The sequence below is a fragment of the Lates calcarifer genome, linkage group LG7_1 (genome assembly GCF_001640805.2).
Source record: "Lates calcarifer isolate ASB-BC8 linkage group LG7_1, TLL_Latcal_v3, whole genome shotgun sequence".
Classification (NCBI taxonomy): domain Eukaryota; kingdom Metazoa; phylum Chordata; class Actinopteri; family Centropomidae; genus Lates; species Lates calcarifer.
Window position 1 is genome coordinate 13,396,206 of NC_066839.1, and position 20,610 is coordinate 13,416,815.

Genomic DNA, 20,610 nt, shown 5'->3' on the forward strand with positions numbered 1-20,610 from the left:
AGTGGCCCCACTGATCACTTGCCATCCCACCCACCTTCACAGATATCTACACTTGAAGTTGCTGCATGAAACATCCAAGTCACTCTGCTCACAGACTGTTTGTCCCATTAACTTCACAGGAGAGACTATGGCTGAATCCAAATGTCTGGACCTCCACAGTTGCAGATTCACAGACTTAAAAGGCATGTTCCCTGGAGTGCTGAGGGCTGTACAAATCCACAGTTCATGAAGTCTGCAAGGGGGCTTTGTGTAGACTTTCTGCACACTTCTAAAGAGTCTGCTGTCAGTGCAGACTTTACCAGGCTTCCTTTCCGAACTACTCACTTATTGCAAAACAGATGATGCTTTAAGTGTTTTAATTGTCAATATAAGAGAAACATAATAAATCTAAATGTATGAAAACATACAAGGATGATGACAAATTACTTGCATCATGTAGAAACAATATGTAACCATATAATATTATAGAATAATTACATGGAGGAAAAACGACACAGAATGCGTTGAAAAACATAATTTTGAGAAGTGATGGTACAAGAGCCGCAACAGAGCAAGGACTCTCATAAGGGATTTATGTGGCCTTGCTGATGACAGTGAGAACAGTGTGAATGCCCCAAGTCCACAAGGTCTACTCTCCAAATCTGAAGGGTGGACATTTGCATTTTACCTACATACCAGAGGTCTAGAATCATGAATCTGGTGACTGTAGACTTGACTGACAAAATGATTTGACTGAGACTGAAATTATGAAATTTTAGGCAGATGATTTTATGCAATCCCCTTGCATAAATATAGAGAATATATGTTATATGCAGCAAATAAACTCTTAATATTCATGACAATAGATGGGATACATTGATTTTATATTCTATTAAGTTTGTTGCCTTACATAGGTCGAGGGCTGAAAACAGCTTAAGCCAGAAATAGAGTGTTAAGAGAGGGGTTTCAGGGCATTTTTTCGTCGTAGTACCGCGAGTGACCACTAGAAAAAAATTGCTGCAAGGCTGAGCGGCGTCACCATATCCAGTTCTTATAACGAATGATCCAGATCGTATTGGTATACACCCTCCTCTATTAGACCAATCAGAGGCGGTTGCTAGGCGGAACAGAATCAACTGGCCAATTGGCGTTCTTTCTGTCGATGTTGGCTTGCGTGTGTTATCATTGGTCATGACATTGTGGGAGGAGCACAGAGAGGCGGAGAATCGGAAGTCAGAAAGCATATTAAAACCAACGCTTGAGCTGGAAGCCTCGGTTTGTCAGTGCTGTTAGAAAAACGAATTAGTGAAGAAGCCTGAATATTAAAACAAGTTTTGGAGCTGCTTTTTTTGTCGAACACGAATGAGACTGGACGCTGAATACACTTGCGGCGTGAAGGTAAGGCTAAAGAGCAAACTAGGGTTAGCATTTGCGTTAGCAGCGAACGTTAGCATTAGCCTTCTCTTTTAATGACATTTTTTGACATTAATTCCAGTTTAATCGTTTTTATCTCGTGGGTAAGAGTATGTTCGTGTTTCCGTGACTGAGGCGTCCCTGACATGAGTTGAGGACCCTTAACGTGGGCGGGTGAAAACACAACTAGAGGCCTATACTACAAAGGGAGTTTAACCTTCTCTGATTTAACTCGGGGTAATCACGGAAAGTCGGGGCTGACAAACCCTGACTGCCTCGATCTGTGTTAAACGGTACTACGACGGTGGTTAAGATGTCGGTAACTTGAGCGTTAACTTAATCAGAGTTAGTGCGTCTGCATATAACTGGCGTGCACCGTATCCCTCAGATGAAGAGCAAACGTTAACTCTGTCGGTTTACGAGGAATTTAAAGAGACTCTAGCGACACAATGTAAAACCCCGACTGCCAACAAAGCCACGGAGACTTGTCACATGTTCTCTGGGTTCTTAATCTGAGATGTAAAGACACGGAAAATATGTGATGATTTTTCGGATACTTGCATTACAGTCAACACGTGGGTCACATGTCTGAGAATGAGCTGTTACTGTTAATGATGTTCTGCCTGGAACACTCAGACTGTATATGTATGAATGTAATGCTGTTATGTTCAGTATGAACTTCATGTTAACAGTATTTCAGCCTCAGTGAAAATCTGAAGCCTGGAGCCTATCCCAGCTGTCATTGGGCGAGAGGCAGGGTACACCCTGTATGGATCACCAGTTGTTCTGGTTTAGCAGTAATGATTACAGTTAGAAATCATTGCACCAAAATTTAAGCTTTTAAAGTCAAATTTATGCTTTCAGATTTTTTAACATTGCTTTTCTCTTTTAGGTCAGTCAAGTTTTATTTGTAATTGTGAAGGCTTTAATGTTTTCACTGTTGTGTTCTCCTACACTGTGTGGGTTTTAGTGGTAAAAAGTTACTATATTGTATTAGTTAGTTAATCAGTGTTTCAAGTGTTGTACTTTTGTTTTCCAGGTCTACTTGTATAGCTGCTGCAGCATGGACAGAGACACCGACATCACCTTACAGACCAACAGGTATGTGTCCAAAACATTTACCCAGTCTGGAAAATGTGTGTTGATGAACTGAATTATTAATGCCAGCAATCGCGTTTGTTTTTTGTTTTTTTTCGTTTGGTGTCACTGGGTAAATCCCAGCTCAAATCTTGATATTTAATGAATTTAGTACTGAATATAATAAGGATTGATTAATCGTGTCTATTAAATCACAAAAATGATGACAGTCAACTGTTGATTTTCTGAAACAGCCGCTAATGTTTGTTAAATGTTGTGTTTAGCTGTAATGTTGAATATTTCTCTGTGTTTTCATGGTTAAACTGTTGATGAGGAATAGGTAGTAGTGTATTGATCATTTTCCTTCATTATGTTTCTCTTTGATATCCTCCAGGTGTCACCACTTTGTCCACAACATTGTCCACAATCGCAGAGACATGGTCCATGACCGGAGAGACATTGTTGAGGATGAGGGAGACATCGTCCACGATCAGAGACGTTGTCCATGATCGCAGAGACCTTGTCAAAGATGAGAGAGACGTTGTCCGTGATCAGAGACATTGTCCCATGCTTCGTAGAGACCTTGCGATAGAATCGGCGGAGACGGGGGTCACCGATTTGACGGCATTGCCCGCGATCATGGAGACATTGTCAATGGTCTCAGAGACAGCGTCTATGATCTCAGAGACATCGTCCACGATCACAAAGACATTGTCCATGATCATAGAGACTTTGTCCATAATCTCAGAGACATTGTCCGCGATCACAGAGCCGTAGTCCACGATCACAGAGCCGTAGTCCACGATCACAGAGATGTAGTCCACGATCACAGAGAGTCTTCATACAGTGAAGAAGTTCTTTCAGACCAAGACACAGGCCTTCAGGTAATTCACAAACAGCTTTACATCAAATGTCCAACACAGAGCACTGTCTAGTAAGGCATCAAAAATGTTCAGAATATGTCATAGTATAATAAGGCATCAGAAAATGTCATAGTATAGTATGGCATCAAAAATGGCCAGAAAACGTTAAATGTTGTGGTTCAGCTGTAATGTTGAATATTTCTCTGTGTTTTCATGGTTAAACTGTTGATGAGGAATAGATAGTAGTGTATTGATCATTTTCCTTTGTATGTTTCTCTTTGATTTCCTCCAGGTGTCACCACTTTGTCCACGATCACAGAGATGTCGTCCGCGATCGCTGAGACATGGTCCGTGATCGTAGAGACATTGTTGAGGATGAGGGAGACATCGTTCACGATCAGAGACGTTGTCCATGATCGCAGAGACCTTGTCAAAGATGAGAGAGACATTGTCCATGATCAGAGACATTGTCCCATGCTTCGTAGAGACCTTGCGATAGAATCGGCGGAGACGGGGGTCACCGATTTGACGGCATTGCCCGCGATCATGGAGACATTATCAATGGTCTCAGAGACAGCGTCTATGATCTCAGAGACATTGTCCACGATCACAAAGACATTGTCCATGATCATAGAGACTTTGTCCATAATCTCAGAGACATTGTCCACGATCACAGAGACGTAGTCCACGATCACAGAGAGTATTTGTACAATGAAGAAGTTCATTGAGACCAGGACAGAGGCCTCCAGGTAATTCACAAACAGCTTTACATCAACTGTCCAATACAGAGCACTGACATTAAACTGTTTATGTTGAGTATTCAATATATCAGAAAAGTGTAAAAATAAAAATAATGTGCAATATAAAAATAATGTATAAGTAATCCTTATTAATAGAAGTAATGTAAAAGTAATGAGCAACATCAGAAGTAAGTTGAAATAATCAAAGTAATCTCTTACTAGATGTAGTTTACAACAGTGAAAGTTATCTGTAAATTTAGAAGTAATATGTAATAAGAAAAGTATTATGTAATGGTAACAGTAATGTACTACTCAAGGTAACAGTAAAAGTAATCAGTAATATAAAAGCAATGCAGAAGTAATAGTAATCCAAAATAGCAGTAAAAATGTCTCGTTATGATAAGACGTCAAAAATGTCATAGTATAAAAGGCACAAAAATGTGAAATGTTATTGTTAAGGATCAATCAAAATGGGATTGAAAAATAACTTCAGTTTGATCCTACATGATCAGAAATTCTTAATTGTGTGTATGTGCTAGACACACAAGACTATACCATACAAAACTATCAATTCTACAATAAAATATTGGAGTGAGTTGTTCATAAGTGTGTTAATTTTAACTGTTGGTCAGGGGGTGATTTTAAAAATATCTTCACCGGTTATAACAAGGTCTTCTACACTTATTTACTTTTTCCACTTATTATTTTTACATAAGCTGCTGTTAAGACCTTTGTACATTTGGTTGTTATTCGTTAAATGAAAACAACACAAAACAAAGACATTTTAAATATGTCTTAATAAGAAGGTTGAAATGTGAAGTAATGATTCTGTATGTGAACGTCTGTGGTGGAAGAAATACTCTTGACTTTTTACTGAAGTATAAGAAACACCACAAGTTAAAATCCTGCATTCAACTGATAAGTGTTTATCATTGTTTGTGCAGTTCACAGTAACATACGTGATTGCTTCAGTGATTCAGTTCACAGTCAGACAATCAATAATCATTTGACTTTTTCCCAAATATTTGTTGTTGTTGGTTCTTCAGGCGGTGATGACAGTCAACTGTTGATTTTCTGAAACAGCCTCTAATGTTTGTTAAATGTTGTGTTTAGCTGTAATGTTGAATATTTCTCTGTGTTTTCATGGTTAAACTGTTGATGAGGAATAGATAGTAGTGTATTGATCATTTTCCTTTGTATGTTTCTCTTTGATTTCCTCCAGGTGTCACCACTTTGTCCACGATCACAGAGATGTCGTCCGCGATCGTTGAGACATGGTCCATGACCGGAGAGACATTGTTGAGGATGAGGGAGACATCGTCCATGATCAGAGACGTTGTCCATGATCGCAGAGACCTTGTCAAAGATGAGAGAGACGTTGTCCGTGATCAGAGACATTGTCCCATGCTTCGTAGAGACCTTGCGATAGAATCGGCGGAGACGGGGGTCACCGATTTGACGGCATTGCCCGCGATCATGGAGACATTATCAATGGTCTCAGAGACAGCGTCTATGATCTCAGAGACATCGTCCACGATCACAAAGACATTGTCCATGATCATAGAGACTTTGTCCATAATCTCAGAGACATTGTCCGCGATCACAGAGACGTAGTCCACGATCACAGAGAGTATTTGTACAATGAAGAAGTTCATTGAGACCAGGACAGAGGCCTCCAGGTAATTCACAAACAGCTTTACATCAACTGTCCAATACAAAGCACTGACATTAAACTGTTTATGTTGAGTATTCAATATATCAGAAAAGTGTAAAAATAAAAATAATGTGCAATATAAAAATAATGTTTAAGTAATCCTTATTAATAGAAGTAATGTAAAAGTAATGAGCAACATCAGAAGTAAGTTGAAATAATCAAAGTAATCTCTTACTAGATGTAGTTTACAACAGTGAAAGTTATCTGTAAATTTAGAAGTAATATGTAATAAGAAAAGTATTATGTAATGGTAACAGTAATGTACTACTCAAGGTAACAGTAAAAGTAATCAGTAATATAAAAGCAATGCAGAAGCAATAGTAATCCAAAATAGCAGTAAAAATGTCTCGTTATGATAAGACGTCAAAAATGTCATAGTATAAAAGGCACAAAAATGTGAAATGTTATTGTTAAGGATCAATCAAAATGGGATTGAAAAATAACTTCAGTTTGATCCTACATGATCAGAAATTCTTAATTGTGTGTATGTGCTAGACACACAAGACTATACCATACAAAACTATCAATTCTACAATAAAATATTGGAGTGAGTTGTTCATAAGTGTGTTAATTTTAACTGTTGGTCAGGGGGTGATTTTAAAAATATCTTCACCGGTTATAACAAGGTCTTCTACACTTATTTACTTTTTCCACTTATTATTTTTACATAAGCTGCTGTTAAGACCTTTGTACATTTGGTTGTTATTCGTTAAATGAAAACAACACAAAACAAAGACATTTTAAATATGTCTTAATAAGAAGGTTGAAATGTGAAGTAATGATTCTGTATGTGAACGTCTGTGGTGGAAGAAATACTCTTGACTTTTTACTGAAGTATAAGAAACACCACAAGTTAAAATCCTGCATTCAACTGATAAGTGTTTATCATTGTTTGTGCAGTTCACAGTAACATACGTGATTGCTTCAGTGATTCAGTTCACAGTCAGACAATCAATAATCATTTGACTTTTTCCCAAATATTTGTTGTTGTTGGTTCTTCAGGCGGTGATGACAGTCAACTGTTGATTTTCTGAAACAGCCTCTAATGTTTGTTAAATGTTGTGTTTAGCTGTAATGTTGAATATTTCTCTGTGTTTTCATGGTTAAACTGTTGATGAGGAATAGATAGTAGTGTATTGATCATTTTCCTTTGTATGTTTCTCTTTGATTTCCTCCAGGTGTCACCACTTTGTCCACGATCACAGAGATGTCGTCCGCGATCGTTGAGACATGGTCCATGACCGGAGAGACATTGTTGAGGATGAGGGAGACATCGTCCATGATCAGAGACGTTGTCCATGATCGCAGAGACCTTGTCAAAGATGAGAGAGACGTTGTCCGTGATCAGAGACATTGTCCCATGCTTCGTAGAGACCTTGCGATAGAATCGGCGGAGACGGGGGTCACCGATTTGACGGCATTGCCCGCGATCATGGAGACATTATCAATGGTCTCAGAGACAGCGTCTATGATCTCAGAGACATCGTCCACGATCACAAAGACATTGTCCATGATCATAGAGACTTTGTCCATAATCTCAGAGACATTGTCCGCGATCACAGAGACGTAGTCCACGATCACAGAGAGTATTTGTACAATGAAGAAGTTCATTGAGACCAGGACAGAGGCCTCCAGGTAATTCACAAACAGCTTTACATCAACTGTCCAATACAAAGCACTGACATTAAACTGTTTATGTTGAGTATTCAATATATCAGAAAAGTGTAAAAATAAAAATAATGTGCAATATAAAAATAATGTATAAGTAATCCTTATTAATAGAAGTAATGTAAAAGTAATGAGCAACATCAGAAGTAAGTTGAAATAATCAAAGTAATCTCTTACTAGATGTAGTTTACAACAGTGAAAGTTATCTGTAAATTTAGAAGTAATATGTAATAAGAAAAGTATTATGTAATGGTAACAGTAATGTACTACTCAAGGTAACAGTAAAAGTAATCAGTAATATAAAAGCAATGCAGAAGCAATAGTAATCCAAAATAGCAGTAAAAATGTCTCGTTATGATAAGACGTCAAAAATGTCATAGTATAAAAGGCACAAAAATGTGAAATGTTACTGTTAAGGATCAATCAAAATGGGATTGAAAAATAACTTCAGTTTGATCCTACATGATCAGAAATTCTTAATTGTGTGTATGTGCTAGACACACAAGACTATACCATACAAAACTATCAATTCTACAATAAAATATTGGAGTGAGTTGTTCATAAGTGTGTTAATTTTAACTGTTGGTCAGGGGGTGATTTTAAAAATATCTTCACCGGTTATAACAAGGTCTTCTACACTTATTTACTTTTTCCACTTATTATTTTTACATAAGCTGCTGTTAAGACCTTTGTACATTTGGTTGTTATTCGTTAAATGAAAACAACACAAAACAAAGACATTTTAAATATGTCTTAATAAGAAGGTTGAAATGTGAAGTAATGATTCTGTATGTGAACGTCTGTGGTGGAAGAAATACTCTTGACTTTTTACTGAAGTATAAGAAACACCACAAGTTAAAATCCTGCATTCAACTGATAAGTGTTTATCATTGTTTGTGCAGTTCACAGTAACATACGTGATTGCTTCAGTGATTCAGTTCACAGTCAGACAATCAATAATCATTTGACTTTTTCCCAAATATTTGTTGTTGTTGGTTCTTCAGGCGGTGATGACAGTCAACTGTTGATTTTCTGAAACAGCCGCTAATGTTTGTTAAATGTTGTGTTTAGCTGTAATGTTGAATATTTCTCTGTGTTTTCATGGTTAAACTGTTGATGAGGAATAGATAGTAGTGTATTGATCATTTTCCTTTGTATGTTTCTCTTTGATTTCCTCCAGGTGTCACCACTTTGTCCACGATCACAGAGATGTCGTCCGCGATCGTTGAGACATGGTCCATGACCGGAGAGACATTGTTGAGGATGAGGGAGACATCGTCCATGATCAGAGACGTTGTCCATGATCGCAGAGACCTTGTCAAAGATGAGAGAGACGTTGTCCGTGATCAGAGACATTGTCCCATGCTTCGTAGAGACCTTGCGATAGAATCGGCGGAGACGGGGGTCACCGATTTGACAGCATTGCCCGCGATCATGGAGACATTGTCAATGGTCTCAGAGACAGCATCTATGATCTCAGAGACATCGTCCACGATCACAAAGACATTGTCTATGATCACAGAGACTTTGTCCATAATCTCAGAGACATTGTCCGCGATCACAGAGACGTAGTCCACGATCACAGAGAGTCTTCATACAGTGAAGAAGTTCTTTCAGACCAAGACACAGGCCTTCAGGTAATTCACAAACAGCTTTACATCAAATGTCCAACACAGAGCACTGTCTAGTAAGCCATCAAAAATAGTCAGAGCACTGACATTAAACTTTTTATGTTGAGTATTCAGTATATCAGAAGTGTAAAAATAGAGGTAATGTGCAATATAAAAATAATGTGTAAGTAATCTGTATTAATAACAAGCAATGTAAAAGCAATGAGCAATATCAGAAGTAAGACGTAATAGTCTAAGTAATCTGTTACTGGATGTAGCTTCAACAGTAAAAGTTATCTGTGCTATACAAATAAAACTGATTGGAATTGAATTGAATATGTAAATTTTAAAGTAAAATGTAATAAGAAAAGTTTTATGTAATGCTAAAAGTAATCTAATACTAGAGGTAAGAGTGAAACTAATCAGTAATGTAAAAGCTATGCAGAAATAATAGGAATTCAAAATAGAAGTAATAATATCTTGTTATAGTAACATGTCAAAAATATTATAGTATAATAAGGGGTCAAAAGTGGTCAAAAAATGTCATAGTATTGTAAAGCATCAAAGACACTCAAAGACTGTCAAAAAAGTCATAGTATGGTGAGGAGTCAAAAATCACCAAAAAATGTCATAGTATAGTATGGTGTCAAAAACGGTCAAAAATCACAAAAAAATGTCATTGCATAGTATGGTGTCGCAAATGGTCAAAAACCACCAAAACCTGTCATAGAATAATATGGTATCAAAAACTGTCAAAAAATGTCGTAGTATATTAAGGCATCAAAAATGGCATCAAAAAATGTCATAGTGTAGTATGGCGTCAAAAATCACCAAAAACTGTCACAGAATAATATGGTATGAAAAACTGTCAAAAAATGTCGTAGTATATTAAGGCATCAAAAATGGTCAAAAAATGTTATAGTATAGTAAGGCATCAAAAATCACCAATACATGACATAGTATATTATGGCGTCAAAAATCACCAAAAAATGACATAGTATGGCGTCAAAAACTGTCATAGTGTAGTAAGGCGTCAAAAACAGTCAAAAAATGTCATAGTATAGTATGGTGTCAAAATTGCCCAAAAATGTCAAAATGGTCACAAAGTGTCATAGTATAGTATGGCGTCAAAAATCACCAATACATGACATAGTATATTATGGCGTCAAAAATCACCAATAAATGACATAGTATGGCGTCAAAAACTGTCATAGTGTAGTATGGCATCAAAAACAGTCAAAAAATGTCATAGTATAGTATGATGTCCAAACTCATCAAGAAATGTCATAGTATGGTGTCAAAAATGACCAAAAATGTCAAAATGGTCAAAAAATGTTATAGTATAGTAAGGCATCAAAAATCACCAATACATGACATAGAATAGTATGGCGTCAAAAATCACCAATAAATGACATAAAATAGTATGGCGTCAAAAATCACCAATACATGACATAGAATAGTATGACGTCAAAAATCAGCAAGAACTGTCATAGTATGGCATCAAAAACCATCAAAAAATGTCATAGTATGGTGTCAAAAATGACCAAAAATGTCAAAATGGTCAAAAAATGTTATAGTATAGTAAGGCATCAAAAATCACCAAAAAATGTCACAGTATAGTATGGCGTAAAAAACAGTCAAAAAATGTCATAGTATAGTATGGTGTCAAAATTGACCAAAAATGTCAAAATGGTCAAAAAATGTCATAGTATAGTAAGGCATCAAAAATCACCAAAAAATGTCACAGTATAGTATGATGTCAAAACTCATCAAGAAATGTCATAGTATGGTGTCAAAAATGACCAAAAATGTCAAAATGGTCAAAAAATGTTATAGTATAGTAAGGCATCAAAAATCACCAATACATGACATAGTATATTATGGCGTCAAAAATCACCAATAAATGACAGTATGGCGTCAAAAACTGTCATAATGTAGTATGGCGTCAAAAACGGTCAAAAAATGTCATAGTATAGTATGGTGTCAAAATTGACCAAAAATGTCAAAATGGTCAAAAAATGTCATAGTATAGTAAGGCGTCAAAAATCACCAAAAAATTACATAGAATAGCATGGCATCAAAAACAGTCAAAAACTGTCATAATGTAGTATGGCGTCAAAAACAGTCAAAAAATGTCATAGTATAGTAAGGCATCAAAAATCACCAAAAAATGTCACAGTATAGTATGGTGTCAAAATTGACCAAAAATGTCAAAATGGTCACAAAATGTCATAGTACAGTAAGGCATCAAAAATGACCAAAAATGTCATAGTATAGTAAGGCATCAAAAATCACCAAAAAATGTCACAGTATAGTATGGCGTCAAAAACAGTCAAAAAATGTCATAGTATAGTATGGTGTCAAAATTGACCAAAAATGTCAAAATGGTCAAAAAATGTCACAGTATAGTATGGCTTCAAAAATCACCAATACATGACATAGTATATTATGGCGTCAAAAATCACCAATAAATGACATAGTATGGCGTCAAAAAATGTCATAGTATAGTAAGGCGTCAAAAATCACCAAAAAATTACATAGAATAGCATGGCATCAAAAACAGTCAAAAAATGTCATAGTATAGTATGATGTCAAAACTCATCAAGAAATGTCATAGTATGGTGTCAAAATTGACCAAAAATGTCAAAATGGTCAAAAAATGTTATAGTATAGTAAGGCATCAAAAATCACCAATACATGACATAGTATGTTATGGCGTCAAAAATCACCAATAAATGACATAGTATGGCGTCAAAAACTGTCACAGTATAGTATGGCGTCAAAAACAGTCAAAAAATGTCATAGTATAGTATGATGTCAAAATGTCAAAATGGTCACAAAAATGTCATAGTATAGTAAGGCATCAAAAATGTCACAAAATGTCATAGTATAGTAAGGCATCAAAAATCACCAAAAAATGTCACAGTATAGTATGGCTTCAAAAACAGTCAAAAATGTCATAGTATAGTATGGTGTCAAAATTGACTAAAAATGTCAAAATGGTCAAAAAAATGTCACAGTATAGTATGGTGTCAAAATTGACCAAAAATGTCAAAATGGTCACAAAATGTCAAAAAAATGGGTCAAAAAATCAAAAAAATTACAAGAATAACAAAAAAATCAAAAATGTCATAGTATAGTAGATGTCAAAACTCATCAAGAAATGTCATAGTATGGTGCAAAATACCAAAAATGTACATAGTAATAGGCATGCATCAAAAACATCAAAAAATGTCATAGTATAGTATGGCATGTCAAAAATCATCAAAAATGTCAAGTAGTATGGTGTCAAAAAATGACCAAAAAAAATGTCAAAAGGTCACAAAAATGTCATAGTATAGTAAGGCCATCAAAAATTCACAATACAATGTCAATAGTAATAGTAATGGCATCAAAAATCACCAAAAAATGTCATAGTATAGTATGGCTGTCAAAAATCATGTACACAAAAATGTCATAGTATAGTATGGATCGTCACAAAAAATGTCATAGTATAGTAATGGGCATTCAAAATCAGTCAAAAAATGTCACAGTATAGTATGGTCGTCAAAAATGACAGTCAAAAAATGTCACAGTATAGTATGGTGTCAAAATTGACCAAAAATGTCAAAATGGTCACAAAATGTCATAGTATAGTAAGGCGTCAAAAAATCACCAAAAAATTACATAGAATAGCATGGCATCAAAAACAGTCAAAAAATGTCATAGTATAGTATGATGTCAAAACTCATCAAGAAATGTCATAGTATGGTGTCAAAAATGACCAAAAATGTCAAAATGGTCAAAAATGTTATAGTATAGTAAGGCATCAAAAATCACCAAAAACATGTACATAGTATAGTATGGTGTCAAATGACCAAAAATCAAAATGGTCAAAAAATGTCATAGTATAGTAAGGTGCTCAAAAATGACCAAAAAATGTCATAGTATATAGGCATCAAAAATCCAAAAATGTCATAGTATAGTAAGGCATCAAAAATCACCAAAAATGTCATAAGTATAAGTATGGTGTCAAAATTGACCAAAAAATGTCAAAATGGTCAAAAAATGTCATAGTATAGTAAGGCATCAAAAATCACCAAAAAATGTCACAGTATAGTATGGCGTCAAAAACAGTCAAAAAATGTCATAGTATAGTATGGTGTCAAAAATTGACCAAAAATGTCAAAATGGTCACAAAAAATGTCATAGTATAGTAAGTCATAGTACAATCAAAAAATGTCATAGTAATAGTATGGTGTCAAAATGACCATGTCAAAATGTAAATGTCATAATAGTATAGGCGTCAAAAATCACCAAAAATGTCATAGAAAGATGGCATCAAAACATCAAAAATGTCATAGTAATGGTGTCAAAAATGACCAAAAATGTCAAAATGGTCAAAAATGTCATAGTATAGTAAGGCATCAAAAATCACCAAAAATGTCATAGTATAGTAAGGCATCAAAAATCACCAAAAAATGTCATAGTATAGTATGGTCAAAATGACCAAAAAATGTCAAAATCAAAAAATGTCATAGTATAGTGTCAAAATGACCAAAAAAATGGTCAAAAAATGTATAGTATAGTAAGGCATCAAAAATCACCAAAAAATGTCACAGTATAGTATGGCGTCAAAAAACAGTCAAAAAATGTCATAGTATAGTATGGTGTCAAAATTGACCAAAAATGTCAAAATGGTCAAAAAATGTCATAGTATAGTAAGGCGTCATCAAAACAGTCAAAAAATGTCACAGTACAGTATGGTGTCAAAAATTGAACCAAAAATGTCAAAATGGTCACAAAATGTCATAGTATAGTAAGGCGTCAAAAATCACCAAAAAATGTACATAGATATAGTCATGGCATGTCAAAATGACCAAAAAATGTCACAGAATATGGCGTCAAAAAATGTCATAGTATAGTATGAATGCTCAAAAACTCATCCAAGAAATGTCATAGGTATGGTGTCAAAAATGACCAAAAATGTCAAAATGGTCAAAAATGTTATAGTATAGTAAGGCATCAAAAATCACCAAAAAATGTCATAGTATAGTATGGGCATCAAAAACCAGTCAAAAAATGTCATAGTATAGGTTGTAATGGGTGTCAAAAATGACACAAAAAAATGTCAAGAATAAGTGTCAAAAAAATGTCATAGTATAGTAAGGCATGTCACAAAATGTCATAGTATAGTAGCAGTCAAAAACCATGTCATCAGGTATAGTATGGTGTCAAAAATTGACCAAAAATGTCAAAATGGTCACAAAAATGTCACAGTATAGTATGGCGTCAAAAACATGTCAAAAATGTCAATAGTATAGTAAGGCATTCAAAAATTCACCAAAATGTCATAGTATAGTAATGGCGTCAAAAATCATCCAAAAAATGTCATCAGTAATAGTATGGATGTCAAAATTACAAAATCATGTCAAAAATGTCATAGTATAGTAGATGTCAAAAATCACTCAAGAAATGTCATAGTAATATGGTGTCAAAAATGCACCAATAATGTACATAGTATAGTATAGTATGGCGTCCAAAAAACAGTCAAAAAATGTCATAGTATAGGTGTCAAATTGACCAAAAATGTCAAAATGGTCATCAAGAATGTCATAGTCATAGTATGGTCGTCAAAAATCACCATACATGACATAGTATGGCGTCAAAAACTGTCATAATGTAGTATGGCGTCAAAAACAGTCACAAAATGTCATCAAACATGGTCAAAACAATGTCTTTTGAGTTGAGATTCTCTATTTCTAAATTAAAATCACAAAAGTGATCTTGTAAAGCAGAAATGCCATATATTGTCTACTTCCAACTTGCAATGTATAATTAAGGTTAAAAACTATTTACTTAAATACAATATTAAACAGACTGACAAAATAATCAGTGTTGAGAAGTATTTATTTTAGTACTATAATCTTTTATCAGTCCCACAGGGCAATTCAGTGTTGCAGTAGCAAAAATATTAAAAAGCATCATATAAACAAGACAAGATATATACATTATAAACAGAACTATGTACACAGTAATAGATTGGATTTGAGTACTTTTGAAATAGCACAATATGAAAATGAAACTCTAACCTAACCCATAAGAATCCACAGTGGCACAGGTGTTAGCAACTCTTTAAATGTTGTTGAAAGTCCCTCATGAAGTCCCCAAGGGGAAAAAAAAGAGAGTAAAACTTCAGAGATGTGTTACACGTGATCAATTTAGTCTGTTTTCCATCCCCCATAATTTATCATTTTCCTAAAAGGAGAAATGGCTCTGGGCTCTTACGGGTTAAGATAGGTTTTTTTGTCTTAAGCCACATGTCTATGTCATATGTCTGTATAGTATAGTAGGGCATCCAAAACATGTCTTAGTATGGTATGGCATAAAACATCAAAAAGAAGAATAGTATGTCATAAAATAATTTAGATTTACTGCTCAGTTTCTGTGATTCATACGTGTTCTTGTCTCTGCAGGAGGAGATGACGACAGCAGCTGAACACCTGCAGTGGATGAAAGAAAACAAGTATTACGAAGCTGTTAATTAGATAAAAGACCTCCACCATCTAACTGCTGTAAACAGTGTTTGGTTTTCTGTTGTATAAGTGAAAAACACTTTGTTTTTCTCTACCATCTGTAATGTAGTCAGGGGCAAACTTCCCAAAAACTTATTAAACACCTGTGGGAATATTCAACTGCTTATGATACAATTATTTAATTAATTATTGTATCACAAGCAGTTAAATGATCACAAAGATGCTTCGTAGACATGTTCATCTTTGGAAAATGTGCTCATAACTACATTAACCCTAACCACCTCTATCAGGTGTTTCCTTGTGGTCAAATATCTGTCATTATCTTTGCGGTGACTAATTAAAAGTTTGTTCCTAAATGTTTTGAGTTGCATTTCTTAATTTTGAAACTGCTGTTATACAAAATCATTGTATTTTAAGAAAAATGTCATGATTCTTATGTTTTTAGACCTGTTTTTGAAAATATGATTTATATTTAAGGTTTTAAACTATTTTTATTAAAACTTTCATACTTAAGTTTTAGTTTTAAATATCTTTAAAAAGTAGAACTTTAAAAAAGATTTTTAAAATGTTTTATTCAAATTTTTTAGCCATACTCCTTTAATGTTTGAAATGTATTTTCAAATGATTTTATACATACTTTTTAGACCTATTTAAGATTTTAAATGTATTTTGTAAGGGTTTTATATTTATTTTAACACATTTTAGTGTAATAATAAATAAAGCTAAGAGTGAGAGTTTCACATTTAATTTTTATAGCTTTTAGACATTTTTTGAAGGTTTTATATTTATTTTTTAAACCCATTTATTAAAATGGTTTCTATTATGTTGTATTCTATTCTAAACTAAGGTTTTATAATTTCTGTTATATATATATATTTTTAGACTTACTTTTTTCAGCTAAATTGTTGAAAAATACTGAGTAATACTAATAATCAAGATAATGCACCTGAGATAATGACAGAGTCAGACTGAAAAGAATAAACTACCACTGACCTTCTGGAAATGCCTTTGTGTCTGTTTCTTCTCTCTGTGATTTAATGGTTGAAGTTTGAATCCTGTGGAGAAAAACATCAGACATTAATATAAAGGTGTGAGTTTTAACACATAAAAATAAAAGCACTGACAGTTTCTGGTATTGAACATCAAACTGTCAAAAGAGAAGTAAAAGGCACTAGATGTCAGTGTGGACTAACTGGTTCTGAACTAATTAGAACTAGTCCAGGAGTGAAATTTGCTTTCTACACAAAGACAGAAGTTGCATTGACTGGAGAAGTGACTCCACCCATCCCCACAACAGCAGTGGATGGAAATTTTCTCCAAAGTCAGTTAAAATTTGAACTAAATTTGGCTGATAGAAGCCAAAACAAAGTGTTTGGATGTGTTGATGTGTTTCTAATGTGACACAAACTGAATAAGTTCTTCACATTTTTATGAATATTTATTCATAAACTATGTAAATAAACTTTAATAATGAGTGAGGTATTTTCAAAATCAAAACTATTCAGGCTTGAACATAAACGATTTCATGTCAGTGCTCTGTGTTGGACAGTTGATGTAAAGCTGTTTGTGAATTACCTGGAGGCCTCAGCCCTGGTCTCAAAGAACTTCTTCATTGTATGAAGACTCTCTTTGATTGTGGACGAAGTGGTGACACCTGGAGGAAATAAAAAGATAAATATCCAAAGGAAAATGTTCAATACACTACTAGCTATTGCTCATCAACAGTGAAACCATGAAAATGCAGATAAATATTCAACATTAAAACTGAACCAGAACATTTTCCAAATGTTAAAGTGTTTCAGAAAATGGGCTGTTTACTATCACATATGACAAGAAAAAGCATCACATCTTTAAGAATCAGTAACAATAAATATTATAGGAAAAATTAACTAAAATGATTATCTTAAATCTTCTTTGTCTATTAACTAATCAGTAGCAGAATCATGTATATTACTGTGAACTGCATAATAAAAACTTTCACCTAGGGAATTTTTTGAAAGCAGGCTTTTACTTCAGTCCACAGACAGGAAATTAACTCAACTATTTTGAGTATTTTTTAAAATTATTATAACTAGTCCTATTTTCTGACAATTCATAGACATGATTATTCGGTTATTATTATATTCAATACTAAACTCATTAAATACCAAGGATTTAAACAATAACACTGTTACTTACATTAATAATTCAGCTCAAAAACACATTTTTTTCATACTGGATAAATTTTTAGGACACATACCTGTTTGGTTTGTAAGGTGAGAGCTGGAGTCTCTGTCCAGGCTGCAGCAGCTGAACCAGTAAACCTGGAAAACACAAATACAACACTTGAAAACAAATGACCTCATTAATAAAGAGTAGGTCATCTCCAAAACCCAAACAGTGTAGAAGAATACAACACAGAATTAAACTCTAGAACCTTGACAATCACACTTTGTTAGATTGTTTGGAGGTGAATAAATTAATTATGTTTCTAGAATATGACTTTATTGATCTCAGAGAGAAAAGCTATTTTTTAAATAGTTTTTTTTTTCTAATAATTTTATAATAAACAGTAATCTCAGCTCATACATTGTGACCTACTCTTAAAGTTAAAAACTTCTGGAGGAGCACAGAGTAAAAATCTAGTTTTCAAGCTTGTATTTAACACAAAACTGGGCTCAATAAAGTCTTAAGTCGCAACAAACAAATGTCTCCTCAATAATGTACACAACAGGGGATCGGTGGATGGCTACGGACAGATTACTGCCACAGAGCTACAAAGACACACAAAACGACAAAGAGGCAGAAAACTGAGTTGCAAAATAATCACAATGAGATGCTTAACTGCCACACTGAAACACAAAATGACCACAAAGAAACGTTAAATGACCAGAGGCCTGTACTACGAAGCGAGGTTACTGGCTTATCAAGGTAACTTCAGGAGTAACTTAGTGACGTCAGGTGTAACTTCCTGATTAACCTGTACTACAAAAGGTGGATAGGTTTTACCCGGGGTCTGCTGCCATGGTAATTTATGCTGTGTCTCTAAACTGCTCCGAGCAGTTTATATTCGTGGTTAACTCGGTGTTACTGGTGTTACTTCTACCTAACCGCCCCACAGGTGGAAGAACCAATCGATATTGGCACGACGACTGAGAGAGGCTGACTCTGACCGTCAACCGCCCGCCCCCCCAAAAAAGTAGTGGATGGTAGCGGTATATGGACCAATAAATGTTTTTTTTTTTTAATGCTCCGTATTTTCCATTTTCAATTTCAGTTTTTTCAAGCAGCAGAATTTGGCATCATCAGTGTTGCATATTACCGATTTGAATAATAATTTAAATAGGGGTGGGGGCATTATTGTCCTGAAAGACAATATAATGCGACAGGCTGTTGTAATTGTAGACTACAGACCAACACATGCAGTATTAATGATGGGAAATATGAATGAGTAGAACTTTATAGGATGTTTATATTTCATCCAGGTTCAGATTTCCACTGAGGCTGAAATACTGTTAACATGAAGTTCATACTGAACATAACAGCATTACATTCATACATATACAGTCTGAGTGTTCCAGGCAGAACATCATTAACAGTAACAGCTCATTCTCAGACGTGACCCACGTGTTGTCTGTAATCCAAGTATCAGAAAAATTATCACATATTTTACGTGTCTTTACATCTCAGATTAAGAACCCAGAGAACATGTGACAAATCTCCCTGGCTTTGTTGGCAGATGCTGTTTTACATTGTGTCGTTAGAGTCTCTTTAAATTACTCACAAGAGACACGGTGCGCACCCGTTTTATGCAGACTAACTGATTAAGTTAACACCGACTCAAGTTACCGACATCTTAACCACCGTCGTAGTACCGTTTAACACAGACCGAGGCAGTCAGGTTTGTCAACCCCGACTTTCCTTGATAACCCCGAGTTAAATCAGAGTAGGTTAAACTCCCTTCGTATATAGGCCTCTGGAATAGACATAAAACCACACAGACACAATATGATGCAAAACAGCCACAAAGAACCTGACCATGAGATAACAGCCAGCTAGAGATGCAAAGTGATGCAATACCACCACAAGTAGACACAAACTGATCACATCGACATGGTAATCCACCTTGAACTGACTTAAAATGACCGAGATGGAGCACAAAATTACAAAGAAGCTGTAACATGTCTGCAAAGCAATTGTAAAGAGATGCAAACGGAGTTGTAAGCAGAGTTGTAAACAGACAAACTGACTTCTAAATAGTTACCACCCTCCGCAACTCATGTCAGGGACGCTTTAGACACAGAAACACAAACACACTTTAACCCACGCAAATAAAAACGGCAACAATCAGGAAAAAGCCCCTGCAGCATGATTAAAAGATGTGGCTAATGCTAACGATAGCCATTAATGCTAATGCTAACACCCAGGGTGCGCCAGGTACAGACACAAATTATATAAAATGACCACAAATAGCTACAAACCGGTGACAACTCCGCCATAAACGGGATTACATTGACCAGGAATGGAACACAAAATGACAAAGAGACACAAAATGTCAGCAAGGTGAAAAGAAATACCAACCGGGATTTACGTACATTACAACGAGTCCACTGTGTTAACAACTGTCCACGTATGGGGTCCACAACTCATGTCAGGGACGCCTCAGTCACAGACACACAAACACACTCTTACCCACGCGATACAAACGACTGAAAATGTAATTAAAAGATATCATTACAAGGTAATGCTAATGCTAACGCTAGCCGCTAACTGTTTACCTTACCTTCACACTGCTGGTGTATTTAGCTTCCAGTCTCACTCGTGTTCGACACAAAAAAGCAGCTCCAGAGATTGTTTTAGTATCCAGACCTCTTCGGTAACGACGTTTTCTCACAGTACTAGCAAACAGAAGCAACGCTTCAAACCTGGTTTAAATCTATTTCCCGGCTTCATTCCTCCACCTCTCTGCGCTCCTCCCATACGACCATGGCCAATGACGAGACACGTCGCACCCAATGACGACATACGTCAGCACCGTAAAGACGGAGAGCC

At 35.1% G+C, this 20,610-nt stretch overlaps 2 long non-coding RNA genes across 3 annotated transcripts; one reads left to right on the plus strand and one right to left on the minus strand.

Moving 5' to 3' along the window:
• The first annotated feature begins 1,211 nt into the window (after positions 1-1,211).
• LOC108896783 (uncharacterized) lies at positions 1,212-15,636 on the plus strand. Of its 2 annotated transcripts, XR_001963174.2 has the most exons (7): positions 1,212-1,377; positions 2,432-2,493; positions 2,864-3,353; positions 5,295-5,751; positions 6,965-7,421; positions 8,635-9,091; positions 15,520-15,636. It is a non-coding gene; the product is annotated as an uncharacterized LOC108896783 (long non-coding RNA). The 2 variants fall into 2 exon arrangements; XR_007813624.1 differs by lacking the exons at positions 1,212-1,377; positions 2,432-2,493; positions 2,864-3,353 and adding an exon at positions 3,769-4,081.
• Positions 15,448-20,553, minus strand: LOC127142665 (uncharacterized). The gene is made up of 5 exons (XR_007813625.1): positions 20,342-20,553; positions 17,819-17,882; positions 17,155-17,233; positions 16,573-16,634; positions 15,448-15,546 (listed from the first exon to the last, which is right to left on the minus strand). It is a non-coding gene; the product is annotated as an uncharacterized LOC127142665 (long non-coding RNA).
• Between the last annotated feature and the right edge of the window lie 57 nt (positions 20,554-20,610).